This window comes from Electrophorus electricus, chromosome 15 (assembly GCF_041902795.1).
Source record: "Electrophorus electricus isolate QZ-2024a chromosome 15, ASM4190279v1, whole genome shotgun sequence".
NCBI classification, from domain to species: Eukaryota; Metazoa; Chordata; class Actinopteri; order Gymnotiformes; family Gymnotidae; genus Electrophorus; species Electrophorus electricus.
This window is the reverse complement of record NC_137511.1, coordinates 25983074-25995000: the sequence shown is the minus strand read 5'-3', so window position 1 is coordinate 25995000 and position 11927 is coordinate 25983074. Positions and strand designations below refer to the sequence as shown.

The 11927-nt window shown below is 45.0% G+C and overlaps 1 long non-coding RNA gene across 1 annotated transcript; it reads left to right on the top strand.

Moving 5' to 3' along the window:
* The first annotated feature begins 872 nt into the window (after nt 1-872).
* On the top strand, nt 873-7091 carry LOC145651274 (uncharacterized). Its single transcript, XR_014117115.1, has 3 exons — nt 873-943; nt 6318-6403; nt 6601-7091. It is a non-coding gene; the product is annotated as an uncharacterized LOC145651274 (long non-coding RNA).
* The last annotated feature ends 4836 nt before the right edge of the window (nt 7092-11927 follow it).

Below are 11927 nucleotides of genomic sequence, written 5' to 3'. Positions count from 1 at the left end.
CATTAATGTACTTTCTTTGCAACAGATAGTGGCCGTAAAAGGGTTTTTATCTTTTACTTGCTTTTTTTATTCCAGCTTCTCCATAGTGTGAATTTCATGACTTCCTAAAATGTGCAGGCAGTTTAGGGCCCAGTCCCATATCACTCCTGGCCACTACCATGTAGGGCGGTTTTTCCGAGGAACACTCTGAGAAATTTCCCAGAATGCCTTGTGAATCACTGGCCAGATGGATGTGTATTTTCTCCATTAATAAAAATCTAAAAATGATGACAACTAGTGTATTATTTAAGTTTCATGCCATTGCCATGTATTATGGAACTTTCCTAAGAATTTAAAAAACTGCTAGCAGTGTGCCGCTAGTCAACTGTTATTAGTTATATTAGTAATCATTTTTGTTGATTTGTGCTTGACAATGCTGCATTTTTGACATTTTTTGGTCACATTCGCCCCTTTAAAAGCATACGACACCCAAAATTGATCTCCAATTTAAATTTAATTTCAATTTAAAGTTCAGCTGTGAGGTCGATGACGTTTACCGTTCCTGTAATATCAGTGCAGACTGGCAGGATTTCAGCCACTACCCCTGACCTTAGTTCCAAGAGGTCAGAAGACACTTGAAAACGAGGGGTAGGTGTAAAAACAAGAAACAGTATTGGGCCTAAATGGAAGCCGCTGTGTCTGTTATGTGACTGTTCTGGGCCCTGCAGTTAACATTTTTACATAGTCCACTTGTATTGACCTGTTAGGAGACACACCTCCCAATTGTCAATTGTTTTGTGTGTGTGTGTGTGTGTGTGTGTGTGTGTGTGGTGTGCGGGCTAGGGAGTTCTTTGTGTGTGTGTTTGTGGGTGTCATAGTAACGAGAGGGAAGACGAAGACGAAGGTGAGGAAGACTGGTGTGTGAAGGTGAAACATGGGCTGTCCTTTTTCTGGAGGCTTTCAGGTGAGCTGGACGGTGCAAGACAAGCTGCTTGCTGATTCCGCTTCACTGTGTAAATCTAAATTTAGCATTCAAAAAGATACCCTACAGACTTGAGTGCTATTGGCTCAAACACACGGAGGTGTCTCTACACTCCGAGCTGCTGTCTTGTGGACTTCGGTACACTGACATGCTGTGGGTCGGGAATAATGAAGTCAGCGGAATGATGGATTGGTTCCTGATTTCCCTCCGAGAGTGGAAGTGAGCTTTAGGTGTTTGGGAATCGCTGGTTTGGTTCGATATTGCAGAGATTTGCGTTTGCCTGCAGTTTCTGAACATTGAATGGCTAACAGGCTGTTTGCTGAGGCACGCTAATCGCTGTCTGACATAAAGCTCGAAAATACCACGATATTACATTGAAGAGCTGAACTGATTGTACAGTTTAGCCACTGGGCTTTTGGTTCAGTGCAGTAAAAGCTTATGTGTTCAAAGAATTCAGACCTGACTCACAGATTCAGACTCACAAGTATTATTTGGAATGTGAAGAGCAGACTCTGGTTGTCAATGATGTGTCTGTGTGTGTTTGTACATGCATGCTTGTGTATGTATGTATATATATATGTGTGTGTGTGTGTGTGTCAGGCATAGGTGTTAAGATTTTTGACAACTTCATATATCTTAAAAGCAACAGTGCAAACATCTGTTAAAGTGTAACACATAAGCACCAAAACACCAAGATCCGAGCACACGACCCACCCACCACGCCCGCACGAAGCCACTGGTGTCGGTCTCCAGGAAGCTCTCGCCGTGGGCGATGGGAGGGGCGAGATGATGACGTCATCTGGGGATCAGGGACAGCCGAACTTTCAGAGGCCTGTTATGCAGCCGGAGCGTCTAAACGTGCGTCTCAAAGCGGACGGCAGAGCTGGCTTGGCAGCGGGAAAGAGCCCGACCACGGTCGCACGATTGAACCTACACTTGCATATTGATACGTTACACGGTTCTTCACTCAGAAGAACTCAGAAGTGTTTCGTGGTCTCCTGACAGCGTTGTGAACGTTCCACGTTTCTCCACTGACTCCAAGTGCTGCTCTCCCCGCCGTGCTTGTTATTTATTCATTCACCGAATGAAAATCAACATGGAAATACTGACAATGAAGTGAGCTGCACAAAACAAGCGAAGAATAAACAGGATACACGAAAATAGAAAGCAGTGGATTAAATAATGTGGTTGTGACAGAACTGGGTAGTCCTGAGCCTCCGTGCTTCTGCGAGCAGTGAGTGAGGACGAGAGTCCCGCCACAGAGGACGTGAGTCCTGCTAGAGGACGACAGTCCCGCCACAGAGGACGAGAGTCCCGCCACAGAGGACGTGAGTCCTGCTAGACGACGAGAGTCCCGCAACAGAGGACGAGAGTCCCGCCACAGAGGACGAGAGTCCTGCTAGAGGACGAGAGTCCCGCCACAGAGGACGTGAGTCCTGCTAGACGACGAGAGTCCCGCAACAAAGGACGAGAGTCCCGCTACAGAGGACGAGAGTCCTCCTAGAGGACGAGAGTCCCGCCACAGAGGACGTGAGTCCTGCTAGAGGACGACAGTCCCGCCACAGAGGATGTGAGTCTCGCCACAGAGGACGTGAGTCCCGCCAGAGAGGATGTGAGTCCTGCTAGAGGACGAGAGTCCCGCCACAGAGGACGTGAGTCCTGCTAGAGGACGAGAGTCCCGCCACAAAGGACGTGAGTCCCGCCAGAGGATGTGAGTCCCGCCACAGAGGATGAGAGTCCCGCCACAGAGGACGTGAGTCCCGCCAGAGAGGATGTGAGTCCTGCCAGAGGACGTGAGTCCCGCCACAGAGGATGTGTGTCCTGCCTGAGTCCTTGTAGGCTAGCCTGTCCACTCGGTGGCCATCATATCTCATAACTCGTAACATCATAACTCATTTCACTTATTTCAAGTCATGCAAGACCAGACTCCTGTATCTTTGAATTGGTAGAGAGTGATATACTCAAAACTAGTAGCTGAAATAATGTTTCAAATACACATTTTAACTCACTGGTACAAGCTGAACACAATGGCACAAAAAAACAGACCTCTAATAACTCAAAAATGTCGTAGTGTGCACATCTCCGCAACTCGAGGGGCAAAAGATTTGACAACTCCGAAACTCAGAACACGATAGGCAGTTACTGCTTCCCTGACAAAGCGATTGGCTCTTTTCACTGAAGGCGGGACTTGCTGTGATACAGCGCCGTGAGCTTTACCGTTCACGCTGTCCCTGGTCCTGCCACAGCGTGCCCGCTAGAGATTGGGTTCTGTGGGTTTATCGGCGTGCCGCCTGCACTATCCTCCAGAACGTCACATGCTGGAAGATTAAGCACGGAAGGCCCCAGACTCCGCGGTGATAAAAGACTGCAAGCCAAGGGAAGTCACATTTCAGCAACTGCTGGCAAGCCGTCTTCCAACTTACTTGTCTTAAATACACTCCCAACTAGTGCATGTCTGGACTGGTTCCGATATAAACACATACCGAGTGCTCGGGCAGAGAACGGGCGCTTCGGTTTTCTCTTCAAACTTTCCCAGTGGAAGCCATCGCAGACCAGATCAAAGGGATTTGATTGCAGCTCTCTCGTCTGTCTGGAAAGAGGGTGCGTGTGGGGGTATACAAACCGGACGGTTGGTTGAATGAAAATATTCTTGATTGGTGCTGAGAAATCTGGAAGCTGTGTGTGTGTGTGCATCTGCATGAAGTGGTCAAACTCTTGGCACATTGAAAGGTGTTTAAAGCCATCAGTGAAGTGTTGAGATTTAACAATGGTGTTCTGCACTGAGGTCTGTCATGTCTGACTCCCACTTCTGATCTGTTCACCTGTGCCCTGCAGTCATCGCCTCAGAAGCCGTCATTTCCCGTTCTGCTACAACGGAGACCCCAGGAGTAATGATATCCTCTGTTTTTCAGCTCTGTGCTGAGTGCTCACGGTGCTGCAATTTCTGATTTAAAAGTGCCAGCAGAATGGAAAACTGTACTTACCTTCTCACGGTTGAATAAGGAGCGTTCGGTACATGGGACTGCCCTGCTGGGAACCTCGAAAGACAAATGTAAATACTGCAAAAGCAATTTCAAGATCCTAAGCTGTTTAGTAACAGCCTCGACTCACTAATATTTAATATTACCTGTGCTCATGTTGCAGCACAGGTAATGTTAACATAGACCTGCACAGTTCTCAGGTGTTGTGAAGAACAAAGCAATAGCAGTGAATCTACCACAAATGTGGCAGACTATGAACAGAAAAGCACCGTTTCTGGATGTGAAGGGGATGTCAAGGAACCAAACTGTGAGCGGGCAATAATGACATTTCACTCATTTCCTAAACCGTACGAAGTGTTGTGCAGTGTTTGACATCGAAGAGGAGCACTTCCAACTGTACTGGCGTCACAACTCCAACCGCCACCTCTAAGATATTCAACTATCCCAGGTGACTTTATCCACTTTTTGTCCGTTTGAAGCCATCTTCAACTGAAAGTTCCACAGTGAGCTAACAACTTTCATTTATTTGTGTTATTGTGGATGTCAGAAGTATAGGTAGCTTATTTACACAAAGGTCATTTTTTAAAAAATGTTCCTCTCTGTGTCTCATTCAAAGAAATGGTCTGTGTTGTCATATAAATGTACAACATAAGACGAATCATTGTCAATCCCATTATCAAGTACATTTCTAATTTATAGTTCATCATGGTCATACCTCAGAAGCTAACACTAACATTAGCTTTTCCACCACTGAAGTGGAAACAGTTATCATTTGACAAAATGCACCCCAGTGAGGACAACTGTCCTCGGATATGTAGCAGAGCTAAACGCTAGTGAGCATCATAAAACCAGCGGACGACAGCAGGCATACGTCGCGGCGCCCTGTCTCCAGAATGGCAGGGCCCTCTACTGGGTGAAAACGACCATCGCCAAAGTGGAAACCAAGTCACACCATGACCAATGATCGCAAGTTGCTGCATCGCATTTTGTTTGTCCAACAACAAAACAGACAAACAAACAAACAAACAAACAAAACCCGGTAAACTGGGACTTGGCCCCTCAAGTTATCTAGCTAGCCTTAATGTTAGCAATGTATCCTGGTTAATTAGCGTGCAGTCACACTGGACTACCAAAACTGCAAAATAATGTCTTGATGACAGACAAAGTTACAGATATCAGAAGAAGGCAGTCAGGATTTGACACCTGAGAGACGTTGTTTGTCCACCTTGATGAAGACTTAATGTACATTCATCAACCCCTATTTCATCAATTCTATACATCAACATCTGTCATTGCTCAGCAACGACAAAATAACTTACTGACTGACTGGACGTAGGATTTGAGCTCCAATATGTAAAAATCAGTACAGCGTCATGGTATTGTCATGCTATTAAAGAATCTATATTCACTACTGGTCAAATTAGAGGGGCTGTCGTAATCCAAAAAGGGGCGGGGCTTCACGCAAGGGCAAAGTGCCTGGATGTTCTGTTCTTATCTACAGATAGATCATCTAATCATGCAAAATGATTACTGTTCTAAGTGAAGTTATCACTACGCTAGCGTGGCTGCAGTGTTTTATAGTAGTGTGAGTGTGAGTATTAGAGTTACGTGTGCTACATTGTTCCTGGAAACGTTAAATGAAAAAACCTTCCGGTTTCCAATCTCTAAGCAACTGACTGTGAGAGAATGGGTCCATTTTTACAGCAGGTGTCTAGCGCTGTGGTGGTCGGGTGTTATGTGAGGGATGGAGTCTGTCTTCAGGTCCCCGAGACAAACGGGTCAAAGCCGAGGACAGTCTTTCAATTGTACACTCACACTCCTCACCCCAAAGCCCTCTTTCAGGGGGAAATTGCACCCTGTAAGGTCACCTTTACCCTCCCTGTGGGCAAATCGCATGCTCGCTCATGATAATCACATACTCTGTATCACTTCAATCCCTCCTGGGGGAAAACCGCACCCTGATTTCTCACCCTAACTGCCCCAGGGGGCACTTCCATCAACCTGCTGTGTCCGGTGGCTTCATAGGACGTAGTGCTGGCCTGGGTTTCAAAGCCAGTTAGTCCGTCGCTGGTCTCAGTAAACAATGTGCTCTGAGAACTAATTGAGACCTCAGTATCTGATACTGAGCAATTAACTCTGCAGATCACTGCCACAGTGCCATTTAACGCCTTTGTCTTCCGTGGAATTTAAAAAGTGGTGACATTTGGAATTTAACCCCCTCCCCCAACACGCACGCGCACACACACACACACACACACACACACACACACACACACACACACACACACAGAGTTGCCAGAGGTCAACCCTTTCAGCATATTACATAAATTAATCAAAATGCAGATGAATTGCCTTTTGGAATTGAAATCACACAGTGAAGACATGGGGAGAGATGCCCTGGTGCCCTGGAGAGCCGCGTCTGTCTCGTCTGTGGCCATCTGAGCAGAACTGGAAGATGAGTGTAGGTGTGATAACACTGCACGCTCTCACCGCAAGAGTTATTTTTAAACATGACGATTACAACTGTAATAATAGTGTCATTTCCGAAACCCTGTCTTACAAGCAGAATTTAATGTATTTTTCTTTTCATCCACAGTCTGTTTGTGATCTTGCTATACCACTTTATGGCTTTTATGGTTGTTTTTTTTCTGTGTAAAGGAGTGATGATCACCCATCCAGTCCAGTCAGAGAGATGTTGCAGCTCAACAGTGCGGTGGCAACCCAGTCAGTGACGAGAAGGCCAGAGAAAGCACCGATCACACCAAGAAGAGTGAAAACAGCAATCTGACAGATGCATGACTTACATGTAGAAGTTCAGCACTAGTAGAAGAATGAACCTTCATCCTGTATGATAGTGAACCTTCATCCTGTATGATAGTGAACCTTCATCCTGTACGATGGTGAACCTTCATCCTGTACGATGGTGAACCTTCATCCTGTATGATAGTGAACCTTCAGCCTCTATGATGGTGAACCTTCATCCTGTACGATGGTGAACCTTCATCCTGTATGATAGTGAACCTTCATCCTGTATGATAGTGAACCTTCAGCCTCTATGATGGTGAACCTTCAGTCTGTATGATAGTGAACCTTCACCCTGTATGAGAAGGGAGGCCTCAACCTGCATGACCTCTGTGAATAAAGAGAATGTGAAGAGCTGTGTCACTCCTGTCTCTGACTAGAGTGATCTGTATTATGCCTGTCTCTGACTGGAGTGATCTGTATCTCATCTCACTGGGTGATCTGTGTCACTCCTGTCTCTGACTAGAATGATCTGTATCACGTCTGTCTCTGGGTGGAGTGATCTGTGTCACTCATCTTTCTTGGTGATCTGTATCACTCCTGTCTCTGACTAGAATGATCTGTATCACTCCTGTCTCTGACTGGAGTGATCTGTGTCACTTATCTCTCTGGGTGATCTGTATCACTCCTGTCTCTGACTGGAGTGATCTGTGTCACTTATCTCTCTGGGTGATCTGTATCACTCCTGTCTCTGACTGGATCTGGATTTTTTAAGAGATACACATCCTTTCTTTCACATGCGTGTGAAAGTTCCTATAAAGAGCTACTTCTACTTTTCAGCACAGAAGAGAAAAATCGATAGAAAGAGAGAGAGAGAGAGAGAGCAATTGTGTGCTTGCATCTGTTAAGACCCAGCGGTCTCTCGCTGTCCTGACATTGTTCTCCTGGTCAAGCTCTCGGCTTCCTGCCAACATTACAGGCTGCGCAGAGGAACAGCTGAGCTCAGCCCATCTCATCTCATCTCCAGCGCGACGCTCACCGTCGGCAGGAAATGATGCTGAAATTTCACAATTTCACAACAAACAGTTTGCTTACTGGGAGAAAAGAGGTTTTCTTTTCTCCATAGGACTGAAGGAAAATAGGTAACAGCCATGATTTGATGAAACATAGTGCAAAGAAAAAAATTAATGAATTTAGAAAAAGAAAGTTTCTTAGTTTTGTACAAGGCAGAGGTGGGGGGGTGGGTAGCGGTCCAGTCCAGTCTGTGCTAGCGGTCCAGTCCAGTCTGTGCTAGCGGTCCAGTCCAGTCTGTGCTAGCGGTCCAGTCCAGTCTGTGCTAGCGGTCCAGTCCAGTCTGTGCTAGCGGTCCAGTCCAGTCTGTGCTAGCGGTCCAGTCTGTGTTAGTTGTCCAGTCTGTGCTAGCGGTCCAGTCTGTGTTAGTGGTCCAGTCTGTGCTAGCGGTCCAGTCCAGTCTGTGCTAGTGGTCCAGTCTGTGCTAGCGGTCCAGTCCAGTCTGTGCTAGTGGTCCAGTCTGTGCTAGTGGTCCAGTTCTGTCTGTGCTAGCGGTCCAGTCTGTGCTAGCGTTCCAGTCCAGTCTGTGCTAGCAGTCCAGTCTGTGTTAGCGGTCCAGTCTGTGTTAGTGGTCCAGTCTGTGCTAGCGGTCCAGTCTGTACTAGCGGTCCGGTCTGTGCGGAGACCACCAGTGGGCCGGGGGTGTGTGTGTGTGTGACAGAATGCTGTGATTAAGAGAAAAATGCCTGGATGCTTCTGTGTCCTCCACAGAGAGAACAGCTTGATATAAAAGGCAACAGGACAGAAAGAGAGAGAGAGAGAGAGAGAGAGAGAGAGAGAGAGAGAGAGAGAGAGAAAGAGAGAGAGTGAGAGAGAGAGGGAGAGAGAGAGAGATAGAGAGAGAGATGGCACATAGATTTATGAGCCTAGTCAACAACCATATTAGGAGTACAAACTTCTGAACCAACACAGATATAAGCACACACACTCATACAACTCAGATATAAACACACTCTCATACAACACAGATATAAACACACACTCTCATACAACACAGATATAAACACACACTCTCAATCGACACAGATATAAACATACACGCTCATACAACACAGATATAAACACACACTCTCAACTGACACAGATATAAACACACACTCTCAACCGACACAGATATAAACATACACTCTCAACCGACACAGATATAAACATACACGCTCATACAACACAGATATAAACACACACTCTCATACAACACAGATATAAACACACACTCTCAACCGACACAGATATAAACATACACGCTCATACAACACAGATATAAACACACTCTCCCATCCTAGGTACAGACCCTAAAGTAAGGTACCCTACAGTACAGATCCCACAGAAAGCTCTCTCCCACACATGGACAGTCTCACATAGGGGCATACATAGGGCTCATATAGGACTCAAATAGTGCTCACGTAGGGCTCAAATAGTGCTCACATAGGACTCAAATAGTGCTCACTTAGGGCTCAAATAGTGCTCAAATAGTGCTCACATAGGGCTCAAATAGTGCTCAAATAGGGCTCTCTCCTACACATGTTTAATACTTATGATTTTTAAGAGACAGAAAGTGTGTAAACAACCACGTGTCCTCTATGATATGGCCTACGGGACACTGGGGAAATTAACAGTTGTTCCCCGTCTGAATCACAATTACAAATACAGTACACCAGGCTCCGATGTAGAGCCCAGCACATGCTACGTGCTGCCGACATTACAAAGTCGACATCCTGCTACAGCAGCCTGCTTTGTCGGTGCTTTACTGATCAGCTAGTGGTATTGAGGTTTTCATCCTAAATTTCATAATATTTATGCAATGACATACATTAAGTGTGACTTGCATTAACCCTTTGTTTGCACAGGTTCCTGGTGGTGAACACAGTAACAAAATCCTGTACAGCGGCAAGTTTTGTTTTGTGCATTCAACTATAGTGCACCTCCCTAAACTCCAGTGCAAAGTGTAATTATACTTTACACCTGTCGTCCTTTCTGTAACATACTTTACACCTGTCGTCCTTTCTGTAATATACTTTACACCTGTTGTCCTTTCTGTAATATACTTTACACCTGTCGTCCTTTCTGTATTATACTTTACACGCTTGTCGTCCTTTCTGTAACATACTTTACACCTGTCGTCCTTTCTGTAATATACTTTACACCTGTTGTCCTTTCTGTAATATACTTTACACCTGTCGTCCTTTCTGTATTATACTTTACACACCTGTTGTCCTTTCTGTAACATACTTTACACCTGTCGTCCTTTCTGTAATATACTTTGCACCTATTTTCCTTTCTGTAACATTCTTTACACCTGTCATCCTTTCTGTAATATATTTTACACCTGTTGTCCTTTCTGTAATATACTTTACACCTGTCATCCTTTCTGTAATATACTTTACATCTGTCGTCCTTTCTGTAATATACTTTACACGTCCTTTCTGTTTTACCATATGTGACAACCATCAGGTCAGTGCCCTTTGTATATAAAGACCCGCCAGTGCCAGAAACCTAACCTCTCACTTCTATAAAGACCAGCCAGTGCCAGAAACCTAACCTCTCACTGCTATAAAGACCAGCCAGTTTCAGAAACCTAACCTCTCACTGCTATAAAGACCAGCCAGTTTCAGAGACCTAACCTCTCACTGCTATAAAGACCAGCCAGTTTCAGAGACCTAACCTCTCACTGCTATAAAGACCAGCCAGTTTCAGAAACCTAACCTCTCACTGCTATAAAGACCAGCCAGTTTCAGAAACCTAACCTCTCACTGCTATAAAGACCAGCCAGTTTCAGAAACCTAACCTCTCACTGCTATAAAGACCAGCCAGTTTCAGAAACCTAACCTCTCACTGCTATAAAGACCAGCCAGTTTCAGAGACCTAACCTCTCACTGCTATAAAGACCAGCCAGTTTCAGAGACCTAACCTCTCACTGCTATAAAGACCAGCCAGTTTCAGAAACCTAACCTCTCACTGCTATAAAGACCAGCCAGTTTCAGAAACCTAACCTCTCACTGCTATAAAGACCAGCCAGTTTCAGAGACCTAACCTCTCACTGCTATAAAGGCCAGCCAGTTTCAGAGACCTAACCTCACTGCTATAAAGACCAGCCAGTTTCAGAAACCTAACCTCTCACTGCTATAAAGACCAGCCAGTTTCAGAAACCTAACCTCTCACTGCTATAAAGACCAGCCAGTTTCAGAGACCTAACCTCTCACTGCTATAAAGGCCAGCCAGTTTCAGAGACCTAACCTCTCACTGCTATAAAGACCAGCCAGTTTCAGAGACCTAACCTCTCACTGCTATAAAGGCCAGCCAGTTTCAGAGACCTAACCTCACTGCTATAAATCAGCACACTCACCTCTGTCCTGCTCTCCATCACAAATAACTGGGAGAGGGTACTTATTAGATGCACAAAGGAAAAAGCACTAATGTCACAAGTGAACTATTCAACCCCCATTGTGCCTATTTTAACCTTGTACTATATAAAGTGTTTTATAGAATTTATTTGGTCAAAGCCAAATTACCTAAGTACTTCCTAATTCCCAGCAAGTTTAACACTCACGTTTTGAAACAAATCTGTGGGCCATAAAAAATTCCAAATGCCCTAGTCCTCTCACACGTGTGCTACTAGAATTAAAAAAATGAAACATGAAACATCTTGTAGGTAAATACTTTTTTTTTGGGTTATATTTTACATCATCCACTGTCCTATCTGAATTGGCTTGGCTGAGAGACATGATGTCCCATTTAAAATGAGAAAAGAGACAGTAGGAGTTAGAGTGGAAACTGTGTGGATCTCCGTCATGGCGTTGTTTCACACGTACCAGTATCACCAAACCTGGTCATGATTTTGGCATATAGTCCTATAACACCCTACAATCAATTCTAGGGTATAGGGATAGGGTCTATGGTTAGATTCTAGGGTTAGGGTCTAGAGTTAGGTTTCAGGGTTAGGGTATAGGATTAGTTTGTAGGGTTAGATTTAAGGGTTAGGGTGTAGTGTTAGATTATAGGGTTAGGGTCTAGGGATAGGGTGTAGGGTTAGATTCTAGGGTTAGGGTTTAGGATTAAGTTCTTGTGTTAGGGTATAGGGTTAAGGTGTAGGGTTAGATTCTAGGATTAAGGTCTAGGGTTAGATTCTAGGGTTAAGGTCTAAGGTTAGGGTCTAGGGATAGGGTATAGGGTTA